Source organism: Neomonachus schauinslandi, chromosome 2 (genome assembly GCF_002201575.2).
Source record: "Neomonachus schauinslandi chromosome 2, ASM220157v2, whole genome shotgun sequence".
Lineage (NCBI taxonomy): Eukaryota > Metazoa > Chordata > Mammalia > Carnivora > Phocidae > Neomonachus > Neomonachus schauinslandi.
The window spans coordinates 108,223,635-108,239,683 of record NC_058404.1 but is presented as its reverse complement, the minus strand read 5'-3'; positions in this window follow the sequence as shown (position 1 = coordinate 108,239,683).

Sequence of the window (16,049 nt, the reverse complement as noted above, 5' to 3'; positions counted from 1 at the left end):
TATTGTAAAATTTACCCATGTAAATTACACAATTCAATAGTTTTAGTGTATTTGCAGAGTTATGAAAACATCACCATAATCTAATTTTAGTACATTTTCATCACTCCAAAACTAAACTCTATTCCTGTTAGAAATCACTCCCCATCCCTCCCAATAATCTAGTTTTTATATCTACTAATTTGACTATACTGAAATTTCATATGAACAGAATAATAGAATATGTAGCATTTTGCTCCTGGTTTCTTTCATTTAGAAACTTTTAATGTTCATCCATGTAGCATGTATCAGTACCTCATTCTTTTTTAATGACAAAAAAATATGGTATGGATATACTACATCTTTTGTATTCACTCAATTGAGAGTCATTTTAGCTATTTCCACTTTTGAGTTTTTATAAATAAAGCTTCATTTATATACAAGTTTTGGGCAGACACATATGTTTATTCTCATAGGTATATGGCTAAAGTATAATTGCTGGGCCATATGGTAACTCTAGGTTTATCATTTTGTGAAACTGCCAAACTGTTCCTAAATAGTTGCTCCATTTTACAATCCCAACAGCAATGTGTTAGGGTTCCAATTTCTCCATTTTCTTGCCAAATCAAGAAGTATGAGCCCTCCAACTTTTTTTTTCCCAAGTTTGTTTTGAATAATCTGGATCTCTAGTGTTTCAAAATAAAGTTAAGGGTGAGCTTGTTGATATCTGCAAAAAAAAAAAATTTAATAAAATAAGGGAGGGAGGGAGGGAAAGAGGGAAGGAGGCAAGAAGGAAGGAAAGGAGGGAAGGAGGGAGGGAGGAAAGAAGGAAGGAAGTAAGGGTGATGATTTTATAAGATCAAATCTGTAGATCAATTTGGATAATAGTGAGATTTTAGCAATAAGTCCTCTGCTGTATAAATATGGGGTGTTTCCCAACCCTAAGAAACATGATGAAAGAATAGAAAGATGGAAGTTACAGCTTCCTACTTTAAGGATACATTCTGAGAGGGCACCTGGGTGGTTCGGTTGGTTAAGTATCTGTCTTCGGCTCAGGTCATGATCCCGGAGTCCTGGGATCAAGTCCTGGGATGGAGTCCTGGGATGGAGTCCTGTGTCAGGCTCCCTGATCAGTGGGGAGTCTGCTTCTTTCTCTTCCCTTCACCCTACTCTTGCGCTCTCTCTCACTCTCTCTCTCAAATAAATAAATAAAATCTTTCAAAAAAAGTATACATTCTGAGAGTTCCACTCTTCTTCTAAATTATCCACATTGTTAAAAGCTTGGCTACATGATCTCATGTAGCAAGGAGATTGGAAAACAGCGTCTTGTGCCTGGTCAGTGTTATTGACATTTTATTCAGCCAAAAACTGGGATTATGTGACTACAGTAAAAGAATATACATTCATACTGTACAATATGCCTCCTTCTACGTAGTGCTGTCTCTAGAAATTAGGCAGGGAAATCAGAATCTTCTTTCTTCAGGTTCTTTGAGAAAAGACAGTATGATATTACTCAGGTGCTTGAAAGGAATAAAGGTTGCAAGCCATTATTAAACTATTTTTTCTTGCCTTTATTACATTTCATAAGTATTTCTTTTAGCATACATTAAAGGATGATTTGTTGTTATTTGGAAATGTTAGAAATATTTAATACTTGCCATTATGCTTTTCTAGGAAGATAATCCAATCCAATGATTTTTATGAGATATTAACATCAGACTTTAGTTGACTGTTTAGCTTGATAATAGAATAGTTGTGATTTTGTTTGTAAATACATACATAGACTAAAGAAAAAATATAATTATTTCATAATTATATAAAAAAGCAATTCATTAGAGGTAGGAAATAGAAGTTTATGTGTCTGTGTATTGGGGAAGAACATGAAGATGACAAGTTTATTTTTGGTTATGCTGAGTTTGAGGTGTTGATAATACATTTGTTTGGAAATGTCCTATAGACTAGAACAAATATTTGAAATAGAAAATTGAGGCTCAAAATAAATGAGATTTTTGAAAAGTAGGTAGCTGCTCTAAATGATTCTAAATCTCTTGATCTCTGTGAATTATATCTTAGGATACTAAAAGTACTTGAAGTTGAGTCTGATAACCTTTTGAGAGATAGGAAAGTAGTTATTAAACCAGAAATACCACAAGTTAATATGAAGTAAATGAAGGTCTAACTCCACAATGGTGAAAAGCATAGTTTATAAAACAGTCTATCCTAGAAAGATTATCAAGTGCATTGCTAAAAGGGATAAATTTTGCATCTTAAAAATGTAATTAGAATCTTGAATCTTAAAAAAGAAAAAAAAGTAATTATCAGGAAATGATAATAGTCATAACAATAACATTATTTTTTGATAGAATCACAAGAGAAGTGAAACGCTAGCATGACTAGAATTGAGGATTTCTGATGAAGCAAACAGAAAGAGAAACACCCTGCCTCTCTGACGCAACTATTAGGCAAATAGGAGCTGACTGAACCACCTTGGGAATTTTTTTCTTTCTAGTCGCTAAACAAGGGTGGGCTAAATGGAAATAACATGGCTTTGTATGTTTGCATGATGTTTCTTGGGTAATAATTCCAGATTCTGACTCAGCAAAGTCCCAATATATCAGGACAAAATGAAATATAAACAGTTTAAATCCATATACATATATACATAAAACACCAAAAGCACAAAAATGGAATTGCAAATGTATTCCTTAATGGTAGTGCTTATGAAAAAGTAGAAGATTTTATACCTCACCAGAGTTTTACTATGTGAAGTGGATATTGCAATTGTATTTTTAGTGTTTTAAAAAAATGTCCATAAGAATTGTGTCTAATTCATTAAAATATTATACTTTGGCCAGATTACATCTAATTGTTTTTGAACATTTTATTTGATTTTTTGAATTGGTATTGCATTTATTTAGTATAAGCATCACAAAGCATAAGGATGTTCACAGTGAGATTGCCTGAATCATAGTTCCTCATCTTCTCTATTTCCACCTCTCCCAAACTCTTAAGTTTCCTTATGGCTATAGAAGAAAATGTTATTATAGATTATCATCTCCTCCCTTTTGTTTACACAAGAGTATGTATATACACAGCATTTATATATTGCTTGCTTTTAATTAAAAATGTATTTTAGAAATATGCCTATCTTAGTACATACAGTCTTCATTATTCTTATTGCTGCATAATATTCCATTGGTTGGAAGAATTGAATTTTATCTGGTACCCTATTGAACATTTTAGTTGTTTCTGTTACTTTGGAATAGAAAATGACAGTTCATTGAAAATACTGTAAATGTTTTTTTTCACAAGAGGTCATGTAATCATGTAGGATATTTTATGTGGAGTTGCTGGGTCACTGTTTGGGGAGCATTTGTGATAGTAATAAATACTATGAAATTTCCGTCTTAGTAAATCATACTTTAAATATATTTTTGGTACAATACACATATTTTTGTATATTTTTCTACGAGGTTATTGGTCTTTTCCAATTCTCTAGAAGCTTCTACCATGTTAGGAAGAGTAATGTGTGTGTGTGTGTGTGTGTGCGTGTTATGAGTTGCCCATATTTTTGTCTTTTGCTATTTGTATTTTTTGGTGGTGTATTGGCTAGTCCAAAGTTTTCAATTTTTAGTTAATGTGGTCTGTTTTTTTAATTTTTTATTTCTGTACCTAGGTTGTATCATTGTTTCAATGCAAAGCTTTCTTTAATTAAAAAATAATTTTCTGTCTTTTCCTCTAGCATTTTTTCATTGTTTCTGTTTAGATTTTTTTGTCCATTTAGAATTACTCTTGTTATATAGTTTGAATTATGTATCCAGTGTTTTTTCCTAATTACTACCTATTTTGTCAGTAGTATTTAATCAGTTGTCCCTCTATTCTGATTTGATATTAACACCAGCAAAGACAGTTGATTCTCACTAGATATTTCAAATGTTTTCTTACGTATTTCTGTCTGCCTTTCTATTTGGCCAAGGCCATTTGTATTTTTGCATCTAAATAAACAAAGCAGTTGTAATAGGTATTATTTTTGAGTAGGAGGTAGTTGAAAGCTGGTTTACTTCACCCATCCCTCCTTTCTCCTTTCATGTTAACTTCAAGTGCCCCATCTTCCAGGTTTCAGTTCTAAGGTGGCTGAGCCTCCATCAACCTGGACATCTGAGTAAGAGTCTCAGCCATCCATGCCCATGTAATGAAAGTAAGACATAAACCACTGGTGTTTGGAAGTTATTAACAAGCTAGAACACTAAACTCTATTCATCATACACTAAAAAACCATGGATATTTAGACCTATTTCTGGGTATTTATTACTTTCTTTTAGTCTGTAAGGAAAGATACACCAAGATTACTCTGAAGGCGCCTTCCTCCTCCTTTTTTTATACCTGAACAGAAAAATATTGGACAGGTGAGCTCGAAGTAGGGATATGCTAATACTACTAAATTCTAGAGTCTCTTCTTTTCTACAATGGCTGTTTTTTTTTTTATAATTAAGGAGTTAGACTTTGGAATTTTTTTAAAGTTTACCAATTTCCTTTTGCACACCAAGAGGTCTTTGAAAAATTTTAAAAATTTGGTCAAACTGATCAGATTAGTGACCAAAGGACTATATATATTATAAAAATGCTACATTTGAGGTTTAAGACCTTCACCACCCGTATTTCTCTTGAGTTGCTCTAAATAAATCAATGATTAAAATTAAGACTATAGTTTCAGAGATGCGTGGATGGCTTAGTCAGCTGAGTGTCCAACTCTTGGTTTTGGCTTGGGTTGTGATCTTGGGGTCATGGGGGCAGTCTGCTTGGGATTCTCTCTCTTTCTCTTCCCCTGCTCCTCCCCCCTGCCTTATGCTCTCTCTCTCTCTCTTTCTTGAATAAATAAATAAAATATATTTTTAAAAAAGACTATAGCTTCACATCTGGTTATGAGCAAGTTAATTTAATCAATGTTGGGCAGTTTTTGCATTCAAGGCAAAAATATATACCTTGAATCATGCCAGAGGGTTTTAAAAACATTTATCTGACATAAACCTATGGACTACTAATTACTTGGTCTCCTTACAAAAAATAAGAGCAACTTTGAAACAACTTGGGCATCTTTAAATCTGTACCTTAGAGTAGTTGCTTTTACTTGCTTTATGTTGTAGACACCAGTGAGAATCGAATGATAGGTCAGTCTCTGAAGAAAAGAAACAGAGCCTCAAAAAATATTGTACAGTGTTTCAGAGAGTTCACAGATCCTATTAAATCCATAAAAGAGGCTCTCTTTCTCTACCTGTAAAATGGGGATAGTCATAGATAATCCTTGTAAACATTTGAGAAGTCCATGTATTAACAAATAATGTTTGAAAAATATAATTATAGCTACCTCAAAAGCTAGGAATAAATCAATAATAAACCTAAATCCTTTCAAAGAATCTCTGAGCATAAATACCATAGGTTATTATTACTATTGTTGACATTTAAAAAAATTGGCAAATAGAGTGTATGAACTGAAATACAGTTTTAGGAAAAGCATCAATTTAGCATCTTTAAAGTTATTTTTAAGTTTTTAGATGTAATAAGTGCCAATATTTAAAAAATATTCAGAAATTTTGAGAAGTGTAAAAATGTCAAATCCCTTTTTGTTACTCTAAGTTATGGTTGTATTCTATGGGGATTAAAGGATAAAATATCTGGAAGTTAACATGTAGCATATAAATTCACTCACGCCTTGTTAGGTTTGCTGTTTTTCTTCACCTTCACTACTCTTGTCTGTTAACGTTGATTCCATCCAAAACCAAGAGACTGGCCATCTTTCTAAAGTCTCTAGCATAGACTGACCTTTGTATTGGGAAGAACGGGAGAAGCGAGAATAGAAAAATGAAACTGCAGTTTTTAGGAAGGTGAGACAGTGATTTGGAGGTGATGATAAACATTATTGCATCACTTGTTGAAAGGTTGGTAGTTGAGAATTACTGGTATAAAAATGAATTGCAAAACTGATCATACATTGTTTTTGTGTTTGTTTTTAAATTATATTAGGTGTAAATGCTTTTTAATTGATGAGATAATTTTATTTTTTTTTCCAAAATAGTGATTTATAATGAAGGTTAATATTAATAAGGGAAAATAAATCATGTTCTACTTTGTTGATGTCGTCATTTTTGTCTTCCTTATCTGGCTATTGCTGTTCATCCCAAAATATGGCCCTTGCCAATGATTTTAAGCTGATTTGATTTATGGCATCTTCTGCAGTTATGTAATAGCTGTATTCTTGCCAACCATTATAAGAGTAATCTTGTGCCTGAAAATCTTGTTCTGAAAATTAGCTGGCATGAGTTTCTCTTCTCTGTTCTTGTTTGAAAATTTTCCAGATTCATAAGTTTTGCCAGCATTTTACTAAAATAAGTCCACTACAGTTTTTTTTCTTTTGATTTTCATGAACTTGATGGCTTGTCTGTGAAATTTTCTACATCTAACTATACTTCACTATCTGGAAGAAAATTCAGAGTGTAAAATATTAACTCATAAATTTGAATGTTGCTTCCTTTGAAGACTTGTAAATGATTATATTTAATAATCTTGACTTGGTATCATGGGTGTTTTTGCTTACTACTTCATTCATATATATATAAAATATGGTATTTATATAATTAATATAAATGCATTGTATTATATGTGCATTGTACATAATATGTATTGATTAACCCCACTTCATTGTCACATATCTATATTTTTTTCTTAAACATAGTCTAATGTTAAGATAATTCTTTTTTTTTTAAAGATTTTATTTATTTGAGAGAGAGAGAATGAGAAGAGAAAGAGAGAATGAGAAAGAGAAAGAAAGAATGAGAGGGGGGAGGGTCCGAGGGAGAAGCAGACTCCCCGCCGAGCAGGTAGCGCGACGCGGGACTCAATCCCGGGACTCCAGGATCACGACCTGAGCCGAAGGCAGTCGCCCAACCAACTGAGCCACCCAGGTGCCCCAAATTTTAAGATAATTCTTATGCTTCCTGTTTCAGATTTTTTTCCAGAGCATAACTGTAAATCATTAATACACTAAACTCCATCTTCTCCAATTTACATGTAATATTTGTCAGTTATTTATAAACTCACTTTAAGAGTCTACTGATTACTTATGATTTTCTCCATGATCAAAAGAATGCCATATATATATATATATATATTCTCACTCTATGAGCACTTACACATGCAAGATTTTTATATTAAATTGATGTATAAAGTATTATACACTCTTTTCTGCTACTATTTTTGTCATTCACCAATAACGCAGGAAATCTCTTTTTTATTAACATTTTATTTATTCATTTGAGAGAGAGAGTCAGAGAGAGCAAAGGCAGGGGGAGAAACACAGGGGGAAGAGGGGGAGAAGCAGCCTCCTGGCTGTGCTCGGAGCCCAACCCGGGGCTTGACCCCAGGACCTACAGATCATGATCTGACCCGAAGGCAGATGCTTAACCGTCTGAGCCACCCAGGCACTGCAAAGAAATCTCTTCATATCAACAAATTTTGCTATATATTCTTATTTTAAACTGACCCCAAGAGAGTCTCGTATTAGCGTACCATGAAAATATGTCAAAGGAACTATTTTTTTATGCAACTGTGGAAGAAAACAAGTCATAATTAGAACTTACTTTATTAACCCATCATTAGAAATCACCTTAAAAAGAAACAAAACAATCAAAATTTTAGATGATTTTTGAAGTTTTTCTCATGAGTAAGATCTATTTAAAAGAACCAGGCAGTAGTTTTCAGAAGTGAAAGCTGCATAATCAGAAAGCCTTGGTTTGTATCTTGGCTCCACCGTTCTTCAGCAAGGCAATCACTCTTTCTTTGTCTTAATTTTCCCATCAGCAAACAAGGGACAGCAATAGAATCTCATCAGGGTTGTTGTGAGAACAAAATGAGCTAATACATGTAAAGTGTTGATTTTGGTACCTGGTACCAAGTTAGCATTCAGAGAATCATGCTATGCCTATAAATCGCTACTAAAAATTGCTGCGATTCCTTGGATGGCATGAGAACAGGAGCGACGGCAGGATCCAAATATTAAACATCTACAATTCTGATAGATGCATTAACCCACAATAGAAACATTTATAGTACTGAGGGAATTTCTGATTTTATGCTACATAAAGTTATTTCTTCTCTAGAGACAATCCCTAAATATTTAAGTTCTGATATTTTCAACTGCCTTGGTGTCTCTTGGATACCGCCCTTGCTTCTTTGTTTCCTGTTTATGATTCTTGAATTCTACCACTTTCAAACCTCATCATACATTTATTTTTTGGATGTATAAATTTACTCATTCATATTCTAGTCAAACTTTGCTTGCTTGAGAACCATTTTGTTTCTCTTTTGACTTATATCTGATCAAATATATTATTTCAAGTTCACTTTTCTACCAAGTTTCTGGAGCACTACCACTAAGAGGGTAGGGCGCACATTTACGCACTATCTACGTGTACAGCCCATCCATCCTCTTAGTAAAGTGTGTGGAGCTCGAAACCCAATCTTGGTGACACAAAACGCATTCTTCCAGAGTATAACTACTAATAACCAATAGAAAACACTTTCTGTAAAATAATTCTCTAATTGCTAGTAATATTTTTTTAGTTATACTAATCCAAGCTGATCTTCTTCTGTTGCAGCTGTCATTGAGCAATTTGGTTTTGTTTCTTAGTTGTTTATTTTCCCTTCCTGAAACATGCATTTTATATCCATTGTCCTCTGAATGGTTTATCTATTACCTAACGTCCTGTAGTAGTATTGGTAGTTCTATTATATTTTCCAGTTTCCTGGCATACATTATTAATGAAATGCTGTCTTCATTATGAAACTATTCTATCCTTGTACTTGACTTTATTAGTACCTTTTAAAGATGTAACAAAGTGTGATAATTGATTTTTCATCAAATGTTTTCTTTTTGTATCCGTTTGTGAGTAGCTAATAAGAGTCTAACTGTCCCTTCAAAGTAGCTGATGTCGAGCTCTGAACAGCCAGAGTTCCTGGTGTTGTAGACATCTAATTCTATGGCTTTCCATCTAGTTTTTCACACTTTTCCACAAAACGATAATTCAAGAAATTTAGAGAAGTTTACCTGTAGTGGCTCCAGAGTAAATATAAATCCAGAACAAATTTACTCAGAACCAGATTAAGTTATCAGACTAGAAAGGCATAAAAGGTAAAATAACTTCAGAGATCGTGGCTTTCCCAAACTGAAGTGATCTAAACTCATTATTCTCATGTCTTTTGACCACATGCTGCTGGGATTTGAAAGAAGTCTTGCTTCAAAACACAGTCTCTAACACTTAGTCATGTTCTTCTCTAAGGAGATTTTACAGATCATAATCTTTGAAAAAAATTCCTATAAAATATGCATTAATAAATAGATGACTTCTAAAACCAAGGATTTACAAATTAATAGTTTCCAAAATAAGGCTTGTGACAAAGACAATGTTAAAACTAACACCAAAATTACTTCTTTGATCAATTTTAGCCATTGCATTTTTCCAGAAAAACATTGATATCCTTTAACGTTGCATTTGATTTGCCTTATTAATTGAATTTAAGGTTTTTTGACAAAAATCATAATTTATTCTTTCTATACCCATGGTTATATCTTTTTTACTTATTCCTAAATTTACCTAATTCAGTTAACTTCTCTTTCCATCTTTAACTTCTGCAACTATTTTTATTTTATTTATGAACAAATTTATAATAAGCTTATCTCTAGTTTTGTATATTTTAAAACAACCCATTTTTTTTTATTTTTGGTTCTTCTTTAATATTTCATTATTTTCAGCTTTGAGATTTAGTAATTAACATTTCTAGAAAGTTTTTAAGGATAACTTGTTATTTTCCTAATATTTTTAAAGATTAGTACAAAGTCCATTTGCTTTTTATTCTTTAGTAATGCCCTTAAATACTAATTTTTTTCTCTGAGCATATTTTCCCACAGCCTTTCCGTGAAATGTTCCTCTTTTCATTGGTGTGTGGGAGATTATAATTTCATTTTGAGTTTATTTGGTAAAAGGATTATCTAACAGTGTTTCTTAATTTCTAAGTATTTATAATTTGTAATTATTTTATTATTCATTTCTAATTGTATTGATTTATAGAACGCAGATTTTTAAATGTCTGATTTTAAACATTTTAAAGGCTTTCTTTGTAATTGACTATCAACTTTTTTTTCTGAAAATATCTTTAGGAAACACCAATTATGTGTTTGATTTTATGTCTCAATTTAAGAGCAGTACTGCTATTTTACTTTGTTGTTCCTTATTATCTCTTGGATTGCCCTTTTATTTTTAACCTTCTGTAATATAATAAGTATGTGCACTTCAGCACCAAAGTTTTGCAGAAATTATCGAAATACTTGCATTTCCATGCTGCACACACACACACACACACACTTCCTTCTAAGTTTTTCCTGTTTCAAGAATCCTTAATAACCACTTATAACTAATTATCGTACAATTGAATATAATCATTTCAATCATTTCAAATGTATATAATCACTTAGATAAAGTCTTTTTTTATTACAAACAACTTAAAACTACTTTATTCTATTTTGAGGTGCTACAGCTTCTTTTCTTGATGGCTATTTCTGAATAGTTCTATAATTTTCCTCATATTGATATGCAGATGACATGGTCTTTGAATCCTTGTGTATACAAGGATTGTATATTTATTTCACCATATGAAATGTATTTTTATGTATTTTCCTATATTAAACTATTTATTGTGTACTCATTTAGTTTTGGTTTATAGTCAGTTTTAGATTAGTATGAGAACAATAATTTATAATTATAAAAACCCCGGGGAATTGAACTTTTTATTGTTGTGAAATGTGTTCTTTTATGTCTCAGAATACCTCTTACCTTTAAATGTATGGCTATTAAAATAGCTAGAGTAGTTTTCTTTTGTTTGCTCCTTATCTTTCTTTTTTCTTTCCACTTCATTTTTGTCTCCATTCCCACTAAGTCATCTTTGAACCTCAAAATCCTACTGTCCGATTTACTTTAATAAAGGTTTTTTTTTTTTTTTTCTTACCAGGTCTAATCTATATAGCAAGTACTTAAGATTTACCACATTTTGTAACCATTGGTTTGTTCATTTAACTAATGTTTATTGAGGGTCTAATGTCAAGATTTGAGTGAAATAGTGAAAGGGATTATTTGGGAAGTAGAAATCTTCACAAAACACAAATATTATCCAAAGCTTCTTGTTCTCAATTGAGATCAAAGTACTCATCACTAAGCAGCATAGTAAGGTAGATAAAAATTACAGTGCATAACAAGATAAGTCTAACTAATTATGTCAATCTAAGTAAAGAGGTTCCTTTCTTGTTTTATAGGAGTTCCATGTATCAGGAAGTGCTTTCCTTTAAATCTATCTTTTTATTATTACTATGTCTTGTATTATTAAAATTGTATCAACATCTTGAAACTTGCCATCTTATAGTGAAATCATATAGATAGTACTAGTCACAATTAGTTTGATTGGATCTGTCTGAGAAGGCTGGAAACTAAATTAGAGATTAAAGATCATAAAACCTTGTCTATATCTAGCATATGCCTGTTCTTATAAGGATGGAATTTATATATTTTGGTGTAAATAAGATATTTAATACTTCATCAAATCATTTGACCTTATATAAGTCTCACGTCACAGAAAACTAGGAAAACAAGAAGGATAAGGAAAACAATATGCTTGCACTGCAATATGGATTCCTAAAAGGTATTCTAAAATTCACATAATTTTAAGCATAAATCAAAATCAAGCATATATTACTTTGCTAAATATACATAACAGACTGACCTTTACAAATTTAAAACAGAAACAACTCTTTTTTATTTGTTATTCTGAAATTGATTCCCATATTGACTATCTGCCATTTATTGAGGGCCTTTTTTTTTTTTTGGTGATGGCTTTATAAAAATATAATTCACTTACGATATAATTCACCCATTGAACGTTTGCAATTCTGTGTTTCTTAATATATTTACAGAGTTGTGCAGTCATCAGTATAATCCATTTTTTAAGACATTTTCATGACCTCAAAGACAGAACCTGTACGGTTTAGTTACTACCAAAAAATTAGCCTATATCCCATAGCCCTAAGCAAATACTGATCTCCCTTCTGCCTCTATAGATGTGCCTATTCTAGACATTTCGCATAAATTGTATCACATAAAATGTGCTTTGTGACTTTTCAAATTGCATAAAGTTTTCAGGATTCCTCCATGTTGAAGTATGTATCAGATATTCATTTTTTATGGCTGAATAATATTCCTTCATATACACAAATCACATTTTATTTATGCATTCATCAGTTGATGAACATTTGGATTGTTTCCACCTTTTAGCTATTAAGAAAAATTATTCTATAATTACTTATGTGCAAGTTTTTATGTGGACATAAATATTTTCATTTCTCTTGGATATGCACCTAGGGGTAGAGTAGTTGGGTCAAATAGTAACGCTATGCTTAACTTTTGGATGAACTGTCAAACTGTTTTCCAAAGTGTCTGCATAATTTTACATTCCCACAAGCAGTATAGAAGGGTTCCAGTTTATCCACATTTGGTTTGCCGACGTTTGATTTTATCTGACTTTTTCTTATAGCCATCCTAGGGTATAAACTGGTATTTCATTATGGTTTTGGTTTGCATTTCTCTGATGGCTAATATGTTGAGCATATTTTCATATGTTTATTGACCATTTGGAGAAATGCCTAATAAGACCCTCTGCCCAATTTTTGGATGATTTGAAGAGATTTAATAATACACGTTAATTAGTATCTTAAGCAAAACTGCAATCCACCAATAATATCTCCCCCAAATTTGAACTTCTAGCCTCTCCAAAGTGGGTGAAAGCATTGAAAATTAACACTACTTCATTAATTTAAGATGAACAAGGGTAAAATTATCAAAGAAAGCAGAATATAAACGTTTAAATTCAGTGATCCCTATTTAGAAGTAAGCCCACCTGATTCTTTTAATGTTTTATTGAGGGGAAATTCATATAACATAAAATTAGCTATTATAAATTATACAATTCAGTGGTATTTAGTAACTTCATAATGTGCAACCACCACCGACATGAAGTTCCAAAATATTTTTATTGATCCAAAAGAAAACCTCTACTTCTTAACTCTCACGCCCCATTCCTTCCTTCTGTAACCTCTAGTAATCACCAATCTGGTTTCTGTCTGTCTTTGTGGATTTACCTGTTCTGAATATTTCATATCAGTGGAATGATACAATATGTGACATTTGTATATAGATACTTTGATTTAGCCTGTTTTTTTTTTCAGGTTTATCCATAATTGCAACATGTATCAGTACTTTATTTTTATGACTGAATAATATTCAATTGTATATATACATTTTGTTGATCCATTTATCCATATACATTAATCGGCATTTGGATTATTTTTACTTCCTGGCCATCATGAACAGTGCTGCTATGGATATTTGTGGATATTTGTGGCTGGTTTTGGTATCTGAGTAATACTGGCCTCAGTATTAAAAAATATTCCTTTCTCTGCATTTTTTTTTTGTTTTTTTTAGCAGGGAGATGAGCATATTGTGTGTAGTTTTTTCAATGATAAATTCCATCCCTATACTTTTTATAGATCTCTTAACTTTTTCTATTTTTGAGTCAGTTTTTGTAGTTTGTGACTTTCTAAGAGTTTATCCTTTTCATGTTAAGCAATTCACCTATTGTTTCATTAAAGTCAGTAGTGATGTCTACTTTTTCATTTCTGAATCTAGCAATTTGATTTTTATCTTTTATTTTTTCCTAATGTTTTGCCCATTTTATTGATCTTTTTAAAGAATCAACTTTTGAGTTTTAAAAAATGAGTTCTTATTTTACATTCTGTATTTCATTATTTTCTGTTCTTTTATTATTTATTTCCTTCTGCATGTTTTTTTCTTTTTTTCTAGTTTAAGAATAGTTTTATTTTATTTTATTTTATTTTATTATTATGTTATGTTAATCATCATACATTACATCATTAGTTTTTGATGTAGTGTTCCATGATTCATTGTTTGCCTATAAGACCCAGTGCTCAATTCAGTACATGCCCTCTTTAATACCCATCGCCAGGCTAACCCATCCCCCACCCCTCTCCCCTCTAGAACCCTCCGTTTGTTTCTCAGAGTCCATAGTCTCTCATGGTTCGTCTCCCCCTCCGATTCCCCCCCTTCATTTTTCCCTTCCTACTATCTTCTTTTTTCTTTTTAACATATAATATATTATTTGTTTCAGAGGTAGAGGTCTGTGATTCAACAGTCTCACACAATTCACAGTGCTCACCATAGCACATACCCTCCCCAATGTCTATCACCGAGCCACCCCATCCCTCCCACCCCCCACCACTCCAGCAACCCTCAGTTTATTTCCTGAGATTAAGAATTCCTCATATCAGTGAGGAATCATATGATACATGTCTTTCTCTGATTGACTTATTTCGCTCAGCATAATACCCTCCAGTTCCATCCATGTCGTTGCAAATGGCAAGATTTCATTCCTTTTGATGACTGCATAATATTCCATTATATATATATATATATATATATATATATATATATATATATATATATACACACCACATCTTCTTTACCCATTCATCTGTCGATGGACATCTTGACTCTTTCCACAGTTTGGCTATTGTGGACATTGCTGCTATAAACATCGGGGTGCACGTACCCCTTCGGATCCCTACATTTGTATCTTTGGAACAGAATAGAGAGACCAGAAATGGACCCTCAACTCTATGGTCAACTAATCTTCGACAAAGCAGGAAAGAATGTCCAATGGAAAAAAGACAGTCTCTTCAACAAATGGTGTTGGGAAAATTGGACAGCACATGCAGAAGAAAGAAACTAGACCATTTCCTTATACCACACACAAAAATAGACTCAAAATGGTTGAAAGACCTCAATATGAGACAGGAGTCCATCAAAAGCCTACAGGAGAACACAGGCAGCAACCTTTTCCACCTCAGCTGCAGCAACTTCTACCTAGAAACATCGCCAAAGGCAAGGGAAGCAAGGGCAAAAATGAACTATTGGGACTTCATCAAGATAAAAAGCTTTTGCACAGCAAAAGAAACGGTCAACAAAACCAAAAGACAACCGACAGAATGGGAGAATGACATATGACATATCAGATAAAGGGCTAGTATCCAAAATCTATAAAGAACTTCTTAAACTCAACACGCAAAGAACAAATGATCCAATCAAGAAATGGGCAGAAGACATGAACAGACATTTTTCCAAAGAAGACATCCAAATGGCCAACAGACACATGAAAAAGTGCTCAATATCCCTCGGCATCAGGAAAATCCACATCAAAACCTCAATGAAATACCACCACCCCTGTCATAATGGCTAAAATTAACAAGTCAGGAAACGCCAGATGCTGGCGGGGATCCTTCTGCATGTTTTAAGATTAGTTTGCTCTTCTCTTTCCAGTGTTGTAAGGTAGAAAGTTAATCTAATTCATTGACATCATTCTTCTTCTTGTTCTAAATAGAGGCGTTTTCTATAAATTTCTCTCCAAGCAGTACTTCCATTGCCTCCCAGTTTTTCTGTTATCTCTTCATTTTGTATTCATCTCAAGTAATTTCTAATTTCCTTTGTGATTTCTTCTTTGACCCATTGGCTATTTATGTATGCTGTTTAATATCCTCACATTTCTGAGTTTCCCAATTTATTTCTGTTATTGATTTCTAATTTCATTCCATGTGGTCAGAGAACCTAGTCTGTATTATCTCAAACTTTTAAATATATTGAGGTCATTTGCTGTTTGTTGTTGTTGTTATTTGTTTGTTTTTGTTTTTGTTATTTTCTGTCTTCTGATGCTTTGAGGACTTAGAGTCTTGCTGACCTGGAGAGACTATCTCTCCCAGGATTAGCCAGTTCCTAGAGATAGTAAACAATTTATTTGCTTACTCATATGCTTTAGAATATACATGCCAAACAATCCAGATCTACTTTTATCACCCTATATACTTTTATCACCCTAGACGAGATATCAGATAACTAGGGACAACCCCA